General features: G+C 43.3%; 1 protein-coding gene and 1 long non-coding RNA gene across 4 annotated transcripts in view; one reads left to right on the forward strand and one right to left on the reverse strand.

Annotated features, from left to right (window-relative positions):
- Positions 1 to 15,505: 15,505 nt before the first annotated feature.
- Positions 15,506 to 18,508, reverse strand: LOC117675088 (uncharacterized). The gene is made up of 2 exons (XR_004594116.3): positions 18,340 to 18,508; positions 15,506 to 17,569 (listed from the first exon to the last, which is right to left on the reverse strand). It is a non-coding gene; the product is annotated as an uncharacterized LOC117675088 (long non-coding RNA).
- SAMD4A (sterile alpha motif domain containing 4A) overlaps positions 18,145 to 19,649 on the forward strand; it is a 147,031-nt gene continuing 145,526 nt past the window's right edge. For 2 of the 3 annotated variants that reach the window (XM_034433414.3, XM_034433416.3), the window contains exon 1: positions 18,553 to 19,101. The gene's annotated coding sequence lies outside the window, so the exon portion shown is untranslated. Of the gene's footprint in view, positions 18,193 to 18,552; positions 19,102 to 19,649 lie in introns of those variants that run through there. The other variant, XM_034433415.3, reaches the window with a different exon arrangement.

Consider the following 19,649-nt stretch of genomic DNA (forward strand, 5'->3'; position numbering starts at 1 on the left):
CTTGTACATAACAATTAAAAGGATAACTTCAATAATAAAGCCAGTAACTGACCAGACATATAGCCACTGCACACCTGTACAACTTCTCTAAGTGATGTACAGTAGTTTGCTATGAAGCATAAGGAATCTGTTTTGTTTTTCTACTAGAAATCCCGGAACTCAGTGTAATATCATCACACAGGAAGAGACTTCCATTTCTGGAAGAGGGAACTTTGAAGTATATGCTCAGTCAGAAATTTATTTCCTTATAAAAGAAGAGAAAACCTTTCTGTGATTATTTCAGAACCATTAGACTTTTCTGGTCTGTATATCATAGAGAAACTTAACAATAGATGCCAATATTCCCTGTGCCTGCCAGCCACACAGACAATATTGAATTGGATGGACCAATAATCTGAAGTGGTAGAAGGCAGCTTCTAATCTTAGTAATCTTAATTAAGAGGTTTGTCAGTGTGGACACTTTTGGGGGAAGGGATCAGCCCCAGAGACTATTCCAGATAGGTAGATCTGAGAGAGATGCTAGGAAAAGAATGCAAAGAGAGGACCTATTGCATAGAATATCAGTCCTATCATGGTGGAAGTAGCCTTTTAATCTTAATAGTCCTGTTCTTGATTTAGTTCATATGACAGGCTGAAGGAGAAACACGTAGGATAACAAAAATTCATCGTCTCTTGCCAATGTTTTACCTAACATTTGAGGCATTCTGATTTCATACAACAGTTATTTAATTAAATGTCTAAATTTTAATCATAAATCATATTATGATTTTTAAAATATTGCTGTATACCACCCATAGTCAATTCTTATGAGACAGGTGGCCATATAAATATAAATACAAAATTCAGTATCTGGATTCACACAACATGCTAAGCCATAAAAACTACACCAGGTTAATATTTACCAATCTATAAAACATAACTGTTGTGCCACTTTAATTCTAAAATAGGTACGATTTTAGCTCTCTGATCATTATAGGCTTCAGGTGGTCCAAGATTCCATTTGTGGCTTCAGAAACACCCCAAGATCATACCTATCATTTCCAGTGACCAAATAGTGTGATTACTCATACTCAGTTGCAGGGGTTTCTGAGGAAGGGACAGAGACTTCTAAGGTAAACGTTGCCATCTCTCACCTAAAAGGCCTCATTTAAAAAAAGAATGAATGAAAACTAGGAACATTGCCACCTCTTTTAAGAAGTGTGGACTTCAACTCCCAGAATTCCCCATCCAGCATGGCTGCCTGTGGGATTTTGGGAGTTGAAGTCCATACATCTTGAAGTTCCCAAGTTTGGGAAACACTGGGCTAGTAAGTTGGAAAGATAAGCTGCCTGTGAGTTAGAAAAACTTGCTCGCCTCTTATTTGCCCCAGGAATTTCATCCCCCATCATCATTGCAGCAACAAAGCTATTAAGTCGGACTAAGAGCAGTTGGCCCCTTATTCACCCAGTAAGTTTCCATGGCTGAGGTTGGAATGTCACCTGGATCTCCTAAGCCCATTGCACCAGAATTCTTGTTATCGTCCATCGCAAAATATAAAATACCATATGCATACTTCCTTGACAAATGAAGGTGAATATACGTGTCCTAGGATAATGTTGCAGGATCCAGTCTGGACTGGTCACTGGGACCAGAGATTTTGTCTTTGAGATTTCAGACTCCTGCTAGAGCCCATTCTCAGGGAACTCCTCTGTGTGAGGATGAGGATGGGCTCCAGCATGAGTCCGAAAGCTTGGAAGACAAAACCTCTGGTCCCAGTAACCAACCCAGATTGGATCCTGCAATACTTCCTTGAACCTAGATATCAATGTTCACTCTCTGATACGCTCCAGAAGTAGCAAAAGGCAAAGTAATTTGAAAAACAAAATTAACTAATGGTAAAGGACGGATTATTTGCAGAATGTTAATTGTATCTACTGGCCTTGTTTATGGGTAGAAGTTTCATTGTTCATTCCAGATCCAGGGTCTATAGCAAATCCATGCTGATCAATCCATGCAAACAGTTTTTCCTCTGTCAGTGATGCCACCAGCTGATTTGTCATCCTTCACCTCCATCATCTGTTGTTTTGTCAGCCTCTCAGTGCTGTCAGAGTCTTGATTAAGAAAATCTGAGGCTCCTTGAAATGTGATACCAGAGACAGAGCTGTAACTCCTAACAGATGGCTTCTGTTCTGTTGGCACGATGTATTTCATGTTTGCTTAATTAGTCGCATGTCATATTGAAAGCTGAAACGTGTTTGCATGCCAGGCACACGCACAGAAGAAAAAGACTGGCCTCAGCCTTTATGTATAGCCTTCTTCAGCTGGATGCCCTCCAGATATATTTTATAGAATCAAAGCTGTGGAATGAACTTTAGAGGTTATCTCATCCAATGTCCTATTCAATGCAGGATCCACCAGAAAATCCTCAACAGCTGACCATCCCACCTCTGAAGACCTCCTGTGAAGAAGAATCTATCACATCTAGCAAGTTGTCCCACTGGCTGTCAAATTGCATATGGGAAGAGATATTAAAATCCCAAAACGTTTGGAAGATGCTCAGTTGATGATGTCTGGGTTCAGAAACCATATTAAGCTATGGTTTTTAACCCTGACTTTTTTTAAAACAAATAATGCCCCCATTCATGCATAATTCTCAGCCATAAATCATGGTTTACAGCTGTAATGGCTGAGCTCAAGCATTATCACACTAAGCCAAAACAAAGCACAGCAATTTCAGACATAGGATAATCTATCAACCCAACCATATAGCTATGATGCACCAAGCAAGAATCTTACCTGGAGAAGTATTGTTCTATATCAGGAGTGAGCATCCTGCGGCTCTGGACATGTGGCTCTTTCACCCCTCTGCTGTGGCTCCCTGTCACTCAAAATATGCGTCACAACCATCAATGTGTGACACCCACCGGCACATGATTTATTGAGCTTTTCAACCCCCGGTAGGCCAATCATGGATAAATCCAAGAAAAGAAAAGTTTCAGAAGAAAACAGAATGTTTAATTCAACTACATATGCTAGTTTTGTGGCCCCCTCAAGAAGTAGTCAGGCACGGGAAGGGTTTTGTGGCTCCCAGTGTGTTCTTTTCTGTGGGAAACAGGTCCAGATGGCTCTTTGAGTGTTTAAGGTTGCAGACCCATGTTCTATACTCTTAGTATTTAGTATTTAACAGTATTTATTTTGACTGGACCAGAAGAGAAAAAAAAGGCCAAACTTCTTTAGACAAAAACCCATCTGTTCCTCCCACTTAGTTAACTAGAACTCTCAAAATTCCTCAATTCTGCAGCCAAAAGAGTGCCTCACTCAATGTTAGAACATATATTTTGCAGGCATAAAGTTATTTCTAGCTTTTCCATTTTAAAAATATATTTGGCTGATTGTGGAATTTATACCCATGGCAAGCCAGTCTGTAACATTTTTACAATAAGATATTAAACACTAATTGAATAACAGCATTGAATAAAACAAATCAATAATGCATAAACAACCCCCTCCAAAATCCTCAAGCTGTAGAGGTAAAATGCAAAAAAAAAACAACAAACAAACAAACCTGGATGGGAATGCTTGTTTATAAAAACAGGTCTTTGATTTCTCTTAAGGTCAGCATGTAAAGGCAAAGGCCACTTCTCAGTTGCAGCAAGGTCCTGGCCTACTTGTTTCTGCCTGTAATAAGGTCCTCTTAGTAATGCCTGTAATAAGCCCGTAGATGACAAACACCACTTTCAGTTAGTAAGGTGGTAGGTAAGTTGTTCTTTTAGGTAAGGACTCAAGACGTAAGAAGACTTGTTTGTTAAAAACCATACAAGAAGCTAGTGCAAGCACCACATGTCCCTAGAGGGAAACATACAACAGAAGATTGGTTGCTGCATTTTGGACCCACCACAGTATGTTTCTTTCAAAGATTCCTGTACATTAAATGCATTCCAGTAATCTATTTGAGAGGTGGTTAGCATATGGATCACAAAGGCCAGGTCAACATTGCCCTTAGAAGGGCAGATATTAGTAAGTGAATCACACCTAAGTGGGATCAATCACATATCTCACTACTTTGATCACAGAATATAAGCCCTCTCCTTCAGGGGGAATATAATTCCAAGGTTGGTAATATCCAGGGGTGGAATCCAGCAGGTTCTGACAAGTTCTGTCAGAACCAGTAGCGGAAATTTTGAGCAGTTTGGAGAACTGGCAAACACCACCTCTGGCTAGCCCCAGAGTGGGGAAGGAATGGGGATTTTGCAATATCCTTCCCCCAGGAGTGGGGAGGGAATGGGGATTTTGCAGTATTCTTCCCCTGGAGTGGGGTGGGAATGGAGATTTTCCAGTATCCTCCCCCTGCCACGCCCACCAAACCACACCCACCAAGCCACACCACGCCCACCAAGCCATGCTCACAGAACCGGTATTAAAAAAAATTGGATTTCACCACTGGTAATATCCCTTCCGAAGAATAAAGTTATGACCAACCCTCAGACTTTAGCTTCAGTTTTAATCCCTCATCCAGGCTGCATTCCAGTCCAAGCAGGAAGCAACCATAGAGGCTGACACATCTATAAAAATCTAGATCATTCATGTAAAGATGTCACCCATTATTTTTATAGTTTTATAATGACTGTTATACATTTGCTGCTTAATTGTTGTATGCCACCCAGAATCACCTATGAGATAGATGGCCATATAAATTTGATCAATTAATCCTTCCTTCCATCACTACTGTCTCTTCCTTTCATTTCCAGCCATCTCATCTATTTTCCAGCTCCAGCTCTGTCTCCATCACTAACATCTATTATGCTCTCAAAGTTCCTAAAGTTGGGTTTCTTTTTATTTATTTATTTATTTATTTATTTATTTATTTATTTATTTATTTATTTATTTATTTATTAGTTCAATTTATATGCCGCCCTCCTCCGAAGACTCAGGGTGGCTTACAATGCACTTATAGCAATAGACTTCATTCTTTTGTATATACCTGCTTATTAGGGCTTTTGGCCCCCCATAAGTGGTGTTTCTACAAAGTCAACTTATTGCCCCCACAATCCGGGTCCTCAATTTACCTACCTCGGAAGGATGGAAGGCTGAGTCAACCTTAAGCCTGGTGAGATTTGAACTCCCACTAATTACAGGCAGCTGGCAGCTAAGTTCTACATAACAGCACTTAGTCCGCTGCACCACCAAGGTTCTTATTACCCAATGAGTCAATTCAATATGCCCAATTCATTTGTTTCTCACTAATCCAATTCTCATAAATCTAAAGTAGAAGAGAATATCTGCAGCTCAGGGTTGAACTGTGGAGTCTGTGGTGCTCTGGTTGTTTGTTGTTTGTTGTTTGTCGTTTGGTTGCAGACATTTCATTACCCATCTAGGTAACATCATCATAAATCTTCCATTGATATTAAGGCAGTATTCCTATTGTAAGCTTGCAGACTCTGTGTTAGATCTCAACATCTGCCTGCCATAGTTGTATCAATATCCAGAGTTTTCACAAGTATTTGATCAAAAAAATTAAACCTACCGAATTTAATTAAAGGTTGAGCAACATCTTTAAAAACACAAAATGCTTTGATATATGGAAAAAACTTATTTTTATTCAGATGTTGGAAATAAAATTGGAAAAACATTGGGCAATACAGTAGGCAATAAAATAAGATGCAATTGCCATGCACCTTTAACCTTCCAATTTTTAAAAGCGATCACCTGAAAAGTAAATATTATATAACTTTAAAATGGTCAAACCTCCCTGAAATAAAAAAAATTCTTTAGAAACACTGGAAAATTTTCCAATAACATTGTAGTTTGGATATTTTGTCCCATATCTCTGCACAAAAATATAGGGCTACCAAGCAGGGGTGGGTTCTATTTACCTTTACTACCAGTTCGCAGCGGGGCCGCACGCTCTTCTGCGCATGCGCAGAAGCATTTTGGTGACGTCGGGGTCGGTGGGCGGAGCCTCCCGCCAGTTTTACTACCGGTTCTATGGAACCGGTGCGAACCGGGGGTAACCCACCACTGCTACCAAGGCTCTTTACTGCTCTGTATTGGTCATCCAGACATCTGTGGTGCAGATACAATATGCCTAACCTTGGTTTGAGAGAGCAAGGCCATTTACACAGCTAATAAACCTTTTCTCGGCCATAAAATTTGCTGGCTAGTTCACCCATTATATTCATCTGTAATGTAACTGTTTGGCTTTCATTACTTGTATGAAGTCAACCATTACAGTTAGTAAACCACATTTTAGTATGAAATATATACGCAGCAATCTGTGATATGTTCCAGACACCATGGATTAATGAAGGAATGAAATCCAGCAGGTTCTGACAGATTCTGGAGAACCAGTAGCGGAAATTTTGAGTAGTTTGGAGAACCGGAAACGGAAATTTTGAGTAGTTCAGAGAACCGACAAATACCACCTCTGGCTGGTCCCAGAGTGGGGTGGGAATTGAGATTTTGCAATATCCTTCCCCCAGGAGTGGGGAGGGAATAGGGATTTTGCAGTATCCTTCCCCTGGAGTGGGGTGGGAATGGAGTTTTTGCCATATCCTTCCCCTGCCACGCCCGCCAAGCCACGCCTACCAAGCCACACCACACCCACCAAGCCATGCCCACAGAAGTGGTAGTAAAAAAATTTGAATTTCACCACTGGATTAATCTAATGTGGATACTGTGTCATAATTAACTTGGTCCCCCACATTCAATTACCTCAGCTACAAATTCTCTGATGTGTTGATTTAAACAGCTCCACTAGATGGCGCTTCCTCGTTACTTTGCCTGGATGATAATAGCCTGTACAGCTGTCAGTATTTATCTGGCACAGATTTCGGCATAATTGCTCTAAAGTGGCTCTTCAATCAGGTGCAACTTACTGCATTCCTGAGTAGCATAACAACTGTAGGGCCAGGCCAAAGTGAAATCTTCTTCTTGCCCCATGCTGGACTTTTTTCCACACTTACCTAACTTCCTAGATTGTGGGGAAATTGTTTTGATAAGTTATGATTTGCTTAACCATGTTTTATTGGATAAGTAAGTTGTAATAGTTAGGTTGATGCAACAGTTACTTAATTCATTTTTGGTATTTCTACATTGTCCAGCTCAAAATTGACTCCTGGCAGTTTATATAAATTTTTTAAAAAATGAATGCAGGAGACATTCAACCACAGAAATAGACTATACCAGGGGTTAGCAACCTATGGCTCTGGAGCCACATGTGGCTCTTTCACCCCTCTGCTGCGGCTCCCTGTCACTCAAAATATGCGTCTCGACCGCCAATGTGCGACATCCAGCGGCATGTGATTTATTGAGCTTTTCTATCCCTGGTAGGCCAACCATGGATAAATTCAAGAAAAGTTTCATAAGGAAACAGAACATTTAATTCAACTACATATGCTAGTTTTGTGCCGCTCAAGAAATAGTCAGGCACGAGAAGGGTTTTGTGGCTCCCGGTGTTTTCTTTTCTGTGGGAAACGGGTCCAAATGGCTCTTTAAGTGTTTAAGGTTGCAGACCCCTGGACTATACTATAGCATGCTAAGCCATAAAGTCTCTTAGATAAGAAACACAAGTTTCTGGAGATCCAATGTGGTGGAATTTTCAAGTTCAGAAGAGCCAATAAAACTGAAATTTAAAACAATACAAGGCACATGCTTGCTAAGATTTCTAATTGTTGTGTGAGCACTCTATGGATAATCATAAAGCTTAGATCCAAATCATGGTTCACCAAAAATTTGCAGCAGTTCGCAAATTTGAGGAAATCGACAAGGGGAGGGGCCTCTGGAGTAACCAAAGCAGCAGCTGTATCCTATGAAAAACAGGGGCCATTTCTCCTCGCTCTCCCTCTAAATGACAACCCCTCCCCCATATTTAGAAGGCTTCTGCTTGCTCTGAACAAGATAAAATTATGTCCTCTGGCCTATTGCCAACATGTACAGATAGGATTAGAACAGGGGTCCCCAACCCCCGACCATAGACCGCCACCGGTCCACAGCATGCCAGCAACCAGGCTACACAAACAAGCGAAGCCGCATCCATGGATGCAAGCAGAATGCAAAACCACACTCTCTCTTGTCCACAGAAACACCTTTCTTCATGGAACCAGTGCCTGGTGCCCAAAGAGTTGGGGGCTACTGGATTAGAACACTCATCTCTTCAGCACAGAGAGTCCTCAAATTCAGTGATATACAATTTTTTTAAAAAAAAACTAATTTAACAGAAGTCCTCTCCATCACTACCATCATCTTTTCTGGAAAAAAATTAAAATTCTGGGCTGTGTCTTTCCTCTATAACAGGGGTGTTAAACTCACATCGTCATGGCGACATCACATGATGTATCGGGACTTTCCCTCCCTTCTCTAAACCAGGCATGGGTGTGGCCAGTGTGCGACGCATCTGGCCAGCGGACTAGGAGTTTGACAGCCCTGCTCTGTAACATACATCAAAATCTTTAAAAGCTACAATTTTAACTTTTCTAAGGTTCGTTTAGAAAGACAAAGCATTTGTTGGAAAGAAAAGTGGATCCGGGCAGATATGAGGCAACATCAGAAAAGTGCATGGAGTTCCCCAAGATATATCTCATCTAGATATCTATCAGGCGTCTGCCTCCAAGATGTGTCAGGAGGATACTAAGTGCCAGATTTGCTAGCTACCAGAGGTGGTATTCAGCCGGTTCTCCCGAACCGGTAGTGGAAATCCCAGGTGGGCCCGGCCACCCGCCCCGGCACTATGCCGTCCTATTTAGGCACATTTCGAAGCTCCGTGCATGCGTGTAAGCTGTGCAAGCGAGCAAAGCGCATGCGTGGAAGGCTGCACACATGCATGGAAGGCTGCACACATGTGTGGAGGTGCACGCTCACATTTGCAAATTGGTAGGGAACACCACCTCTGCCAGCTACCATAGCCATGGACCTCTGGATCCTGCAGTCCCAACTCAGTTATTCGACTGTGCCTTCTAAATCAGGGGGCTGGTAAGAAAGAATGTAGCAAGCAAACCAGACATTTGCACATGTGAAAGCAAACATTTTAAATGACAGCACTCCTCAGTTTCAGAAAGGGAAGTATTTTGTAGCAATTAAATAAGATCTTGAGGAAGCCTGAAAGATTACCAATGTATTCTCACCTAACTTTAGCAGATGGTATTCTTCAGCTGAAGAGAAGGGAAAAAGCAGACAATGACAAAATCTCTGGAATTTTCAGAGATAAAATCACCTCTGCAACTTAAGGCCAAGACTTTCTGTCCAGGAGGATGGGGAACTGTGGAAATAAATTGGCCGAAGAAACTGCAGGAAAGATATCAGTCTTCTGATGAGTGAATGAGGTGATAAAAACATTTAAGGTTCTTTTGTTTGTGATTATCAGCCAAAATCCAAAGGTATGTGGAATTCTTTTTCTGTTATCCATTGGGACTACTGATCAATCATAGCAAAGAACAATCCTGATTAAGGACAAGGTCAGAGAAGAGGATCAGGGACGTGGTGGCTCAGTGGATAAGACACTGAGCTTGTCGATCGAAAGGTCGGCAGTTCAGCGGTTTGAATCCATAGTGTTGCGTAACGGGGTGAGCTCCCATTATTTGTCCCAGCTTCTGCCAACCTAGCAGTTCGAAAGCACGTAAAAAAATGCAAGTAGAAAAATAGGGACCACCTTTGGTGGGAAGGTAACAGCGTTCTGTGTGCCTTTGGTGTTTAGTCATGCCGCTCACATGACCACGGAGACATCTTCGGACAGCGCTGGCTCTTTGGCTTTAAAACGGAGATGAGCACCGCCCCCTAGAGTCGGGAATGACTAGCACATATGTATGAGGGGAACCTTTACCTTTTTAATGTAGTGGATGCAAACTAATCAAGGAAAGAGGCAACCTGGAATTAAGGAGAAACTTCCTAACAGTGAGGACAATTAACTAGTGGAACAGCTTGCCTTCAGAAGTTGTAAGGGCTTCATCACTGGAGGTTTTTAAGAAAAGACTGGACAGCAACCTATCTGAAATGATATAGGGCCGTGATGGTGAACCTATGGTACGTGTGCCACAGGTGGCACGCAGAGCCATATCAATGGGCACGCAAGTGTTGCCCTAGCTCAGTGCCGGCCAGCTGATTTTTGGGTCTTCTGGGCCCACCGGAAGTCGGCAAATGGGCCGTTTCCGGCCTCCGGGGGGATGAGGAAGGTTGTTTTTGCCCTCCCCAGGCTCCAAGAAAGCGTCTGGAGCCTGGGTAGGTGAAAAACGGGCCTATTGGGTCCACCGTGCCATCGAGTGCCAAAAGTGGGGGGAGCGCAGGAGTGTCGTACGTGCATGCGTGGGGGGGCGGGGTGCACTGAATTATGGGTGTGGGCACACATGGGCGCAACCCCCCTGCACTCCCCCCACTTTTGGCACACGACGGCAAAAAGGTTAGCCATGCTGCTTGAGCAGGGGGTTGTACTAGAAGACCTCCAAGATCCCTACTAGCTCTATTGTGATTGAATGTCTATCCAAGTTTCTGTACCCAGAAACCTATTTGGCAATTTCAAAATCAAAGCATCTGGGTTACAAGTCAATGTATAGATTTGCACATTGGTTGGAAAAATATCTTATTTACTTTGCTGAACTGGCTAAATTTTAAGCTATGGTTTATAAACCATAATAAACAAACTCAACTATAAATCAGAAAAGTATAAACCAAGCTCTGGCATGGCTCAGTTTAAGGTATGAAGCAGCTGACTGCTTTATATTTAGATTATAGTAGAATTCTCCAGCATATCCATCCTTTGAATAGAGGTAAAAGGTAAATTTCCTTCATGTCAACTTTGACCATGGACACACATTCATATAGTTTTCTCTGCAGCAGTATGAAAATAGATTGCTGTTGCCTTTCAGGATTTTTTTTTTCTTTACTTTGCAGCTTAACCTACACCCCTGATGTTCCCTGGAGGAATCTATCCACATTCTAGTAAGGCCCAGACCTGCTTAACTCCCAAGGATAGATAAGGTCAACCAGGTGCTGCCCCCTGCTGAGATTTTGAATCCACTCCTATACATGAGTTATTTTTGAAATTAAAACCTTTGGGGCTTATGGAAATGCTAAAGCAGCCACCTAACATCATATATTCTGGATTTCGTTTTGAGATATTAAGAACAAAATGATATCTGCTAATAATAGCATTAGTGAATCAGATCATTTGTCATGGAGATTTCTGAAAGATTTCTAAATGAAAGATGGATGCCAGAAATGTCAGTTCTGATGTTGATGGAAGAAATTATCCAGCCAGGAAAATCCCAGCTTTTTCAGCTTTGAATTCTGTACACTTAAAAGCCATTTGGGTAAGGAAGGGAGCTTTAGTTCATGAAGCTCATGGCAAAAAATTTACTCTTTCATGTAAATATTTTAAGGCAAGACAGCCAGTTTGGTCTAGTAGCTGTAGGAAGAAATAGATTTCTGGGTTCAGCTCCAAGTGGGGAAAAGTCACTGGAAACATGGAGACTGCTTGGAAAGATGGTTTAATGGTGGACAGGATCACATGGTTTGAGTTCCTGAACAGAAAAGGGCCGAGACACAGTGAGTCCCCGGGTTTATGCCCTCTCTGGCTTTGAACTTCCTGGGGCCCAGAAAGAGTATCCTGATTGGTTGTCAGACTCCCAGGGGGTGGGTGTCTTAGCTAGCCTTGCTGGCTGATATAATCTTCTCAGGTGCCATGTGGTGAGTTTCTGTTGCTAGATGGGTCCCATTGTGTTAGTTTCTATTGCTAGATGGGTCCTATTGTGTTGCAGATGATGGTCCATTGACAAAGGATTGGGTTTCTGCCTCTGGCCCATTGACAAAGGGTGGGGGCAGGAAGATGGGAGCTGCTTCGTCTTTAAAACATGCTTCTCCATTTCTCATCCAGGGAAACATAATATTCTGCCTTTTTAATATTTCCCAAAATATTTCATTCCTCTAGGAAAGGGGTGGGTGCTAACTTCCTACATAATGAAGGCAATAGGTTAGAAACCAAGAGACAGTGAGTTCTAGTCCCACCTAAGGGATGAAAGCAGCTGGGTAACTTTTGGGCCAGTCACTCTTGGGCAAAAGCTAATTAGCCAATCCTATCACAACCAATGTATCAACAGTTAGTTGATCCAAAAAAATTGGACCCAGCACTTGCAGAAAATTCTAGGAGAAAAAAAAAATCTACAAAACAAATCTCCTAACAAAGTGGTCTTTCTTCCTGACCATTGGTAATAACATTTCTTAGGCAGAAAATTAAAATAAGAGACATACAGGCCAAATGTCCTGTTTTGCACGTACTTGTGGCTATCTTGGAAAATGGAAAGGTAACAATTATTCTAATTTTTTTTTAAAAAAAACCTGTCTATTTGTGCAAGACTTGAGGGGCATATAGGCTTACAACTACAATGGTTGAAAGGAAAATATCACCAAAATGTTATCTGTTGAAACCGGCCGTCATGACTTGACTCTAAAACTACCTCTCCCTACTGATCCTTCCAAGTACCCAGAGAAAACAGTCCAAAAATAATCTAACAGCGAACTATTGCTGCTGCTCTGCAAATCTGTGTCCAGCAGTAACCCAAGGTCAAATGCCAGCAGGAATCACATGCCATCAACAGAGCCAAGCCCTTTTGCACAAGATTGCAGCCTTCTGAGCAAGGTAACTACAGCTCTAGAGACGGCAGTCCCTCTGAGACATGGGATTAAGCACACATCAGAAATCAGCATCTTGGCTAGCAGTGCTCACAGGAAAGGGAGAACATAAATGGTTTCTACCTGGTAGAGCTTTTACTCAGGAGCTTCACTACAGCTCTGTTTTGGAACTACTGTCACTATAGGGCTTAGAAAATGGGGGTGAGAGAAAGACATAAGAATGCATTCATTTGGCAGGATAGGTCAAGGATGTTTCAAACTACTATAAGCAAATTCTTCTCCTACTAAGAAGACTGCTGTATTCTTGGCCCTTTGCCAATCTCTAGCAGCCTTCCCCAAATGAGTAGCTATAATGCCTGAATCCTGGGAACACCAGGAGTTTTTTGTCACAACTTATCTGGAACTCGGGGTTTTGTTTTTTTTTCTTTTCTTTTCTGCTGAAGGCCAAACTATCTGCAATACTCTCTTGGTTGCAAAGACTGCCGTGGGAGCAAGTGGGAGGGAGTGATGTCACATGCATTGCAAACTTAGTTGTGGTTTGTAACCAATGCTTATATGGCTTAGCTGGATAGTTGAATCCCAGACAATTGCGAATTATTTCAGAAGCCCCAACGAAGCAGAAACTGGCTTAGTATGATGTATGAATCAAGTTAAACATGTTTATTTTCCAAGCATTAGATATCCATGATCAGGAAAAAATTGTTACATGCAAAGAAAGGAGGATTAAAACCACTAGTGGGCCTGGTAATTCCCTTCCCTATTGCTTACAACCTGGATCTCAGAACCTTGGTTTATATATCACCTATTGTTATCATCTAATCAAGAAATCTCTACTCCAATTATGTGCAGTTGTCTAAGATTTCAGTCAAAGGAACTGAATTAGAATAGAGGTGGAAAGCACCTTGGAGGTGTTCTAGTCCAACCCCCTGTTCAAGCAGGAAACCCTGTACCATTTCAGACAAGTAGTTGTCAGTCTCTTCTTAAAAACCTCCAGTGATGAAGCACCCACAGCTTCTGAAGGCAAGCTGTTCCACTGGTTAGTTGTTCTCCCTGTTAAGAAGTTTCTCCTTAATTCCAGGTTGTTTCTTTCCTTGATTAATTTCCATCCATTGCTTCTTGTCTTGCCTTCTGTTGCTTTGAAAAATAACTTGACACACACACACACACACCCTTCTTTGTGGCAGCCTCACATTGCTTATTGCTTATCCTTTGCTATCTGGAGAAGAGACCAGAACTGAATCTAGGTCCAAAGCATGGGCTTTATCATTGAACCGTATTCCTGTTCCCACTGTGGTTAATTCAACAAAGGAAAACTAGCAGCTCTACCCAAAGCTGCAAAACAATTTTCATTAGGAGCCAAGCAAGAAGTCTTGTTCATAGTTCCCACCATTTGGAATTGCCAAGACTAAAACGATCAGTTCTGATTGATTACAATATTCTGGAATCTTAGAACAATCCTTTAAAGAGACGTTCCAGGGATTTAAACACATTTCTATACAAAGCGTGCACTCTAGCAGTGAACTCTTGTTTCCTAGGAATGCATAGGTGTGGTTTAATTTTCCATTCTCTTGGTAGGCTAGTCTGACTCAACGAAAGAAGCCAAGGTCAATCTGAGAACTCCTTACAAAATGCATTCCTAAAAATCCTGCAGAAATCACAGCAGTGGAATGTTGAGGAGGCTCACTCACTAGCATCCATTTCTTCCATCATCTGCATTTTAATCCATAACACAAAACTGAAGCAGGAACTCTCAGGACCAGTGGGGAAATGTGGATAACCTTTCCATCTGCTGGTGGTTCTTTTCTGTTTTATTGAGAACTTTGGTTTTTAGGTTGGTTAACCCAGGGGTCTCCAACCTTGGCAACTTTAAGACTTGTGGACTTCAACAGCCAGCTTTGCTCCATACACTACAGGAACATACACTACAGTTTACAAAATAATCTTTTTCAGGAAGTCCTAAAAATATAGTTGGGAGTTTTTAAATTTGATATTTAGAAAAGAAGTTGGGGAAACTGAAAGTTAGTCAGTTATGAAATCAGAAGCCTTGCCTCAATTTTCAAATATGCTTTTAAGTATCAAATGATAGAGGGAATTATTGTTGGAGCCTATGATGGCAAAAACAAGAAGAGGCTAGAAGCACCTTTTCCAACTCATGATTTTGATGGAAAAGAATAAGTCTTCATGAGCTGCTGCACACTGTATACATCTGATGAAGTGAGCTGCTGCTCACAAAAACTTGTTTTAAAAAGTGTTTCCAGAATCCTTCTGTATATTTTACAAGGGAATTAGTAGCATCAGTTTCCCGGGTTTACAATATGGACCCTTGAAACTCATTGTGAATTAAGAAACGTGGGTCAGGATCACCCCCAAAATAACAGAGAACATCAGCTTAATTCTGAGGGACTTAAATGAGTCAAATAGCATGGGGATGCAAAGGAGGAATAAAACAGATGTAGAATGCCAACCTACCCTGTCCTATTCTTACTCTAGTCAGGCTACCGCAGTTATTTTTAAGAATTATGTCTTTTTAATTTCTAAAATATGACATACAAAGCATGGATTTCGGGAAAACCATGCAATCTTTTTGTAAATCCTTGCCTTTCATTTTGATTGTTATGTGTATGAGAAAGAAGTAGGAATATCAAATGTGAACTGCAGAAATGCAATCAGTAGATGGAAATAAAGAGAAATGGAAAAACTTGGGTTTTTTTGCAGCTCAGATCAAGACGGCTTTGAAAAACTGGAGTGCACCCACTAAAACCAATCAGGACCTAGGAATCTGTCTTTGAAACCATTCCTAACAAATGAATAATAATGTACATGCAATATTTTCTGGCTAAAAACCAGCTCCTAGCCTGTTGTACAGTCTTTGATGTGAATGGGGACCAAGTTAAGCAGCAATAAATATTAATTTTCTGGATGTTTTACTGTTTTTATTGTTTTATAACTTTAGAATTATAAGCCACCCAGAGTCACTTGGTTGAGTTGGGAGGTACAGAAATTGAATGAATAATTAAACAGTAAAAACAGACTTCTACCTTTGCAGAATATCATAACTCTGCTTCTGTAAGATTCAACAAAACTATCAGGAGTAGATTCTAAACAAGAATTTTTTTTCCACAAATAGGCATAATAATTATCTTTTCAGGTTTTGCCCTCCATAGGTTTATTGCAATCCAGGCTTTATCTCTATTCTCCAGGAAGAGACCCGGCAAAGCCCTTCTCTTGCAGGTTGTTCTGGTTTTGGGCTAGCACAGCGGTCAGTCAGAGCCACTCCTTAAAAGCTACACAGAGGTGAAGCTGTTCATCCACACACCTTACAACTCAAAAAAGAAGGGTTATCCATTTTTACCCAAAAGGTGATTTTAAAGTTATATCCATCCATGCATTCATCCACCCACCTTTCTCTCTCTTTCTTTCTCTCAGTGTTGCTATGTGAGATGGGAAGGAAACATGTACCGTATTTTTCGGACTATAAGACACTTTTTTGTCTCCCAAAAGGGGGCGAAAATGTCTGTGCGTCTTATAGACTGAATATTGCTGAAGCTCCGCCCACCTACCAGCCATTTTTTGGCCTCTGCACGCCCTGTTTTCAGGCCTTTTTCAGGCCTTTTTTTGGCCCATTTTTGAGGTTTTTGGCCTGTTTTTGAGCAGGCCAAAAAACAGGCTTTTTTTGGCCCGTTTTGTGGGCTTTTTCAGCCCATTTTCGGGGCTTTGTTTGGCCTGTTTTTTTGGCTTTTTGGGCCTGTTTTTGAGGTTTTTGGCCTGTTTTTGAGGCTTTTTTTGGCCCGTTTTGTGGGCTTTTTCAGCCCATTTTGGGGGCTTTGTTTGGCCTGTTTTTTTGGCTTTTTGGGCCCATTTTTGAGGCTTTTTGGGCCCATTTTTTTCAGAAAAAAGGCCCCCCAAAAGCTTCTACAATGGGCCAAAAAACCAAAGAACAGGCTGAATAAAGCCTCAAAAACAGGCCAAAAAAGCCCTGAAAGCAGGCCAAAAAAAGACTGGAAAGGCCCAAAAAAAGGTAGGCCAAAAACTTTTTTGTTGTTGTTTTCCTCTTCTAAATTTAGGTGCATTTTATAGTCAGGTATGTCTTATAGTCTGAAAAATACAGTACCTATTAGTGAACTGAACTCTGTAACATCTTGCCTCTAGCTTGCCTTTTCTCACCCTGGAATAGTGTCTTATTTGAAGATATGGGTAGCTTAAAAGATTAACGGAGATTTGATCTCCCCCATCAGAAATCCAAAAGGGTTGTTGCAGAGCTGTGTACAGCATCTGAAGGGAAAAGATGTTTAAAGTATTAAAAAAGTGTCAAAGTAGCCCTTGTCAGCAACTCCTTAAACCAAGTACATGAAACACCATTTTGCCTTCAGATGCAAAATGCTGCAGAGCCCTAGAGTCAAACACAGTGAGAGCAGATCTATTGTCAATTGAACAAAGAGATTATTGTGCAACTCAGACTGACTGATTTAAATGATTTAAGAAATTGTTCGGTATGCTCAAGTGTTTTTAGTAGTATATTGGAAAAGGGCTATAAACAAAACCAGAATTAGTTGTGTTGTGTTTTCCTATTTTAATTAACAGGAAGAGAGCCATCATTGAATCTGTGCAATGGTGCACAATCTTGCGGGGCAAAGAGACACATTAGCTGCAGCCCAGAAAGTTGATACAAAAAAAAACTACAATGAATTAAACCGAATGTAACCAATTATGTACAGTTAATATGACCATCATCCCCCTCTCTTTACAGATTTCACCTGTGTTTTTACATTCAGTAGAAACATTTGGTGGTACATATGAAAAGAGCCTGAAAACCACCACCAAGGTGTTTGGAGACTAAGGTTGTGCAGCAGACACATAGCTTGTAAGAACATGAATGCATCTTGATGACTGGGAAACATTGTCCTGAAAGATCTCGAAATCCTTCTCCCTCGTCATTGGAACATGGCACAGATCAAGCAGAGAAAGTTGGCAGACTCTGAGGACAAAAGATAATAAAGCGAGAAGGGACTGTGAGCTGGTTGTAGATAAAGTATCTTGGAGTATTACAATATAAGACTGTCTTGGAACCTTGACGTAAGTCTGGTTTTGCAGACAAAAAGTCTATATAGCTTCTCATAGGTTTCGCTGATGTAATTCTTACCACTCTAGGTGTTGTTACTAAGGTGGTACAAGTCTGCAGTCCTCTCTCACCCATCCTCTTAGGAAGCTGGTAACCAAACATCCCCTTTGTGGAAGTTATGAATGACTATCAGCAGGCACGAAGCTCTCCCCTCGCTCCCTACACAGGCATGCACGCTTGCACACACCTGATGCAGGTGTTCTCTTTTGCCGGGCTAACCCATTGCAGCGTGAGGAGGACCCTGGGATAATCGTGCAGGTCTGCGCCAGCCGTTCGCTGGGTGCGTTAGGACGCGTGTGGACTTCTTTGCAACCCCCGCACATATCTCCTGATCTTAAACCAGAGAAGCACAATCTGCAATGCAGCAACGTTTAGAGGGGGGCACTCCAATGTTGCTGGGAGGTTTGATGGGATTTCTTTCTCGGCACGCAGGGAAACTCTCTCTCATACCTCATTACCGCTCCCTCGTCCAAGACCAGGTTTGTGTAAGGGTGGGAGGTGGTTTTATTTATTTATTTATTTATTATTATTTTTAGCGGCCTGTTTTTGCAAAACACCATGTCGAGGGGGCGGTGGTAGAGGGAAGTAGGACATCTCGGCGCCCTGTGCCACCCAGGAGAACCAACCTGTAGGCAAGAGGTATCGGGCCAGAAGCGGGCGGCTATCCCTGGCGATCATCTACGCTTAGCCGGGGGGCTTTTGCGGACGGGCGTGTCCTTCGCGAGGCAGCAAAAGTGCGGGCGCGCGAGACGAAGCGCAACAAGCCGCCTTTTTATCGCCAATGCAAAGTCGTCTGGTTTGGGGAATGACAGCAGCAGCGAGCAGCTGGAGCCCCTCCTCCTCCTCCTCCTCCTCCTCTGCCGCGCTCCCGGCTGGGGTGGAATCGAGTTGCGCTCCGCCCCTGCAGCCAATCGCGCCCCGCGCAAAGCCACCACGGCCTCGCCTCGCCCGGGGCTGAGTCAGCGGCGGAGGAATGCGAGGCGCCCCCTGCTCCTCGGGGAGGGGGCGTTGCACCTCCGCTGCCGAGGCCATGACGTCATGGGCTATGCTAATGACTAGCATGTGAGGAGCGGGGGCTCCGCGGGGCGCGCGGCTCACTTGTGCCGGAGAAGCAGGCGGGGGAGAGAGAGAGCGAGAGGGAGAGACGCGGGTCCGACGGCGCGCCCGGACGCAGCGCCGTTCTTTACTCCGTGCCGCCGGGGTCGCCTTCGCTGGTGCGCGGGCTCGCCATGGCCCTGCCCGGGCACCGCCAGGCGCCGCCGCCGCCACCTCCTCCACCGCCACCTCCATCGCCGGCTCCTCTTCCTCCTCTTCTTCTTCAGTGAAGGCTCAGCCGAAGCCGGCAAAAGAAGGACGGCCGGCCGGCCAGAAGGGCGCGCGGCAGCCAGGTGGGCGCTCCGCATAGCGCGAGGGGAGGGGGCGGGCGAGAGGAAGCGGGCGAGTCGGGCGGAACGACGGGCGAAGCGCCCTTGCTCTGCGGCGTCCTGACTCCCGTCTATCGAGGAGCCCACCCGGGCGGGAGTGGTGGTGGTGGGGGGAATTCCCGGCACGGAGCCGGGGACGCCAGACTGTCGCGGGGCTCGAAGGACGCAGAGCCGGGGGGCGCGGCTGGGAGGCGGGTGTCTGTGGCACGGAGCAAAGAGCCGCCGGAGCCAGTGCCGGGTGAGGTGCCCGGCTCCCTCTGTTTGCATTGGGCTGGGAGAGGGCTTGGAGTCCCGGGCTCGAAGTTTATGTGGGACCGGTGCTTGTCGTCCTTGTACAATCGGGGGCGGCGGCTGTGAAGCAAAGGTTGTTGCTTCTCCTTCTGATACCCTGAAAGTTTCCGGGCAGATCATTTGGGGGGGGGGGGTTGATGGGGCTACTACCCCTTCTAGAAGGCATCTGGTTCTTTTGAAGACGCATCTACTTCGACTGTCTCGAAGCCCATGAAAGTAAA

This window comes from Pantherophis guttatus, chromosome 1 (genome assembly GCF_059756535.1).
Source record: "Pantherophis guttatus breed Tessera chromosome 1, ASM5975653v1, whole genome shotgun sequence".
Taxonomy (NCBI): Eukaryota; Metazoa; Chordata; class Lepidosauria; order Squamata; family Colubridae; genus Pantherophis; species Pantherophis guttatus.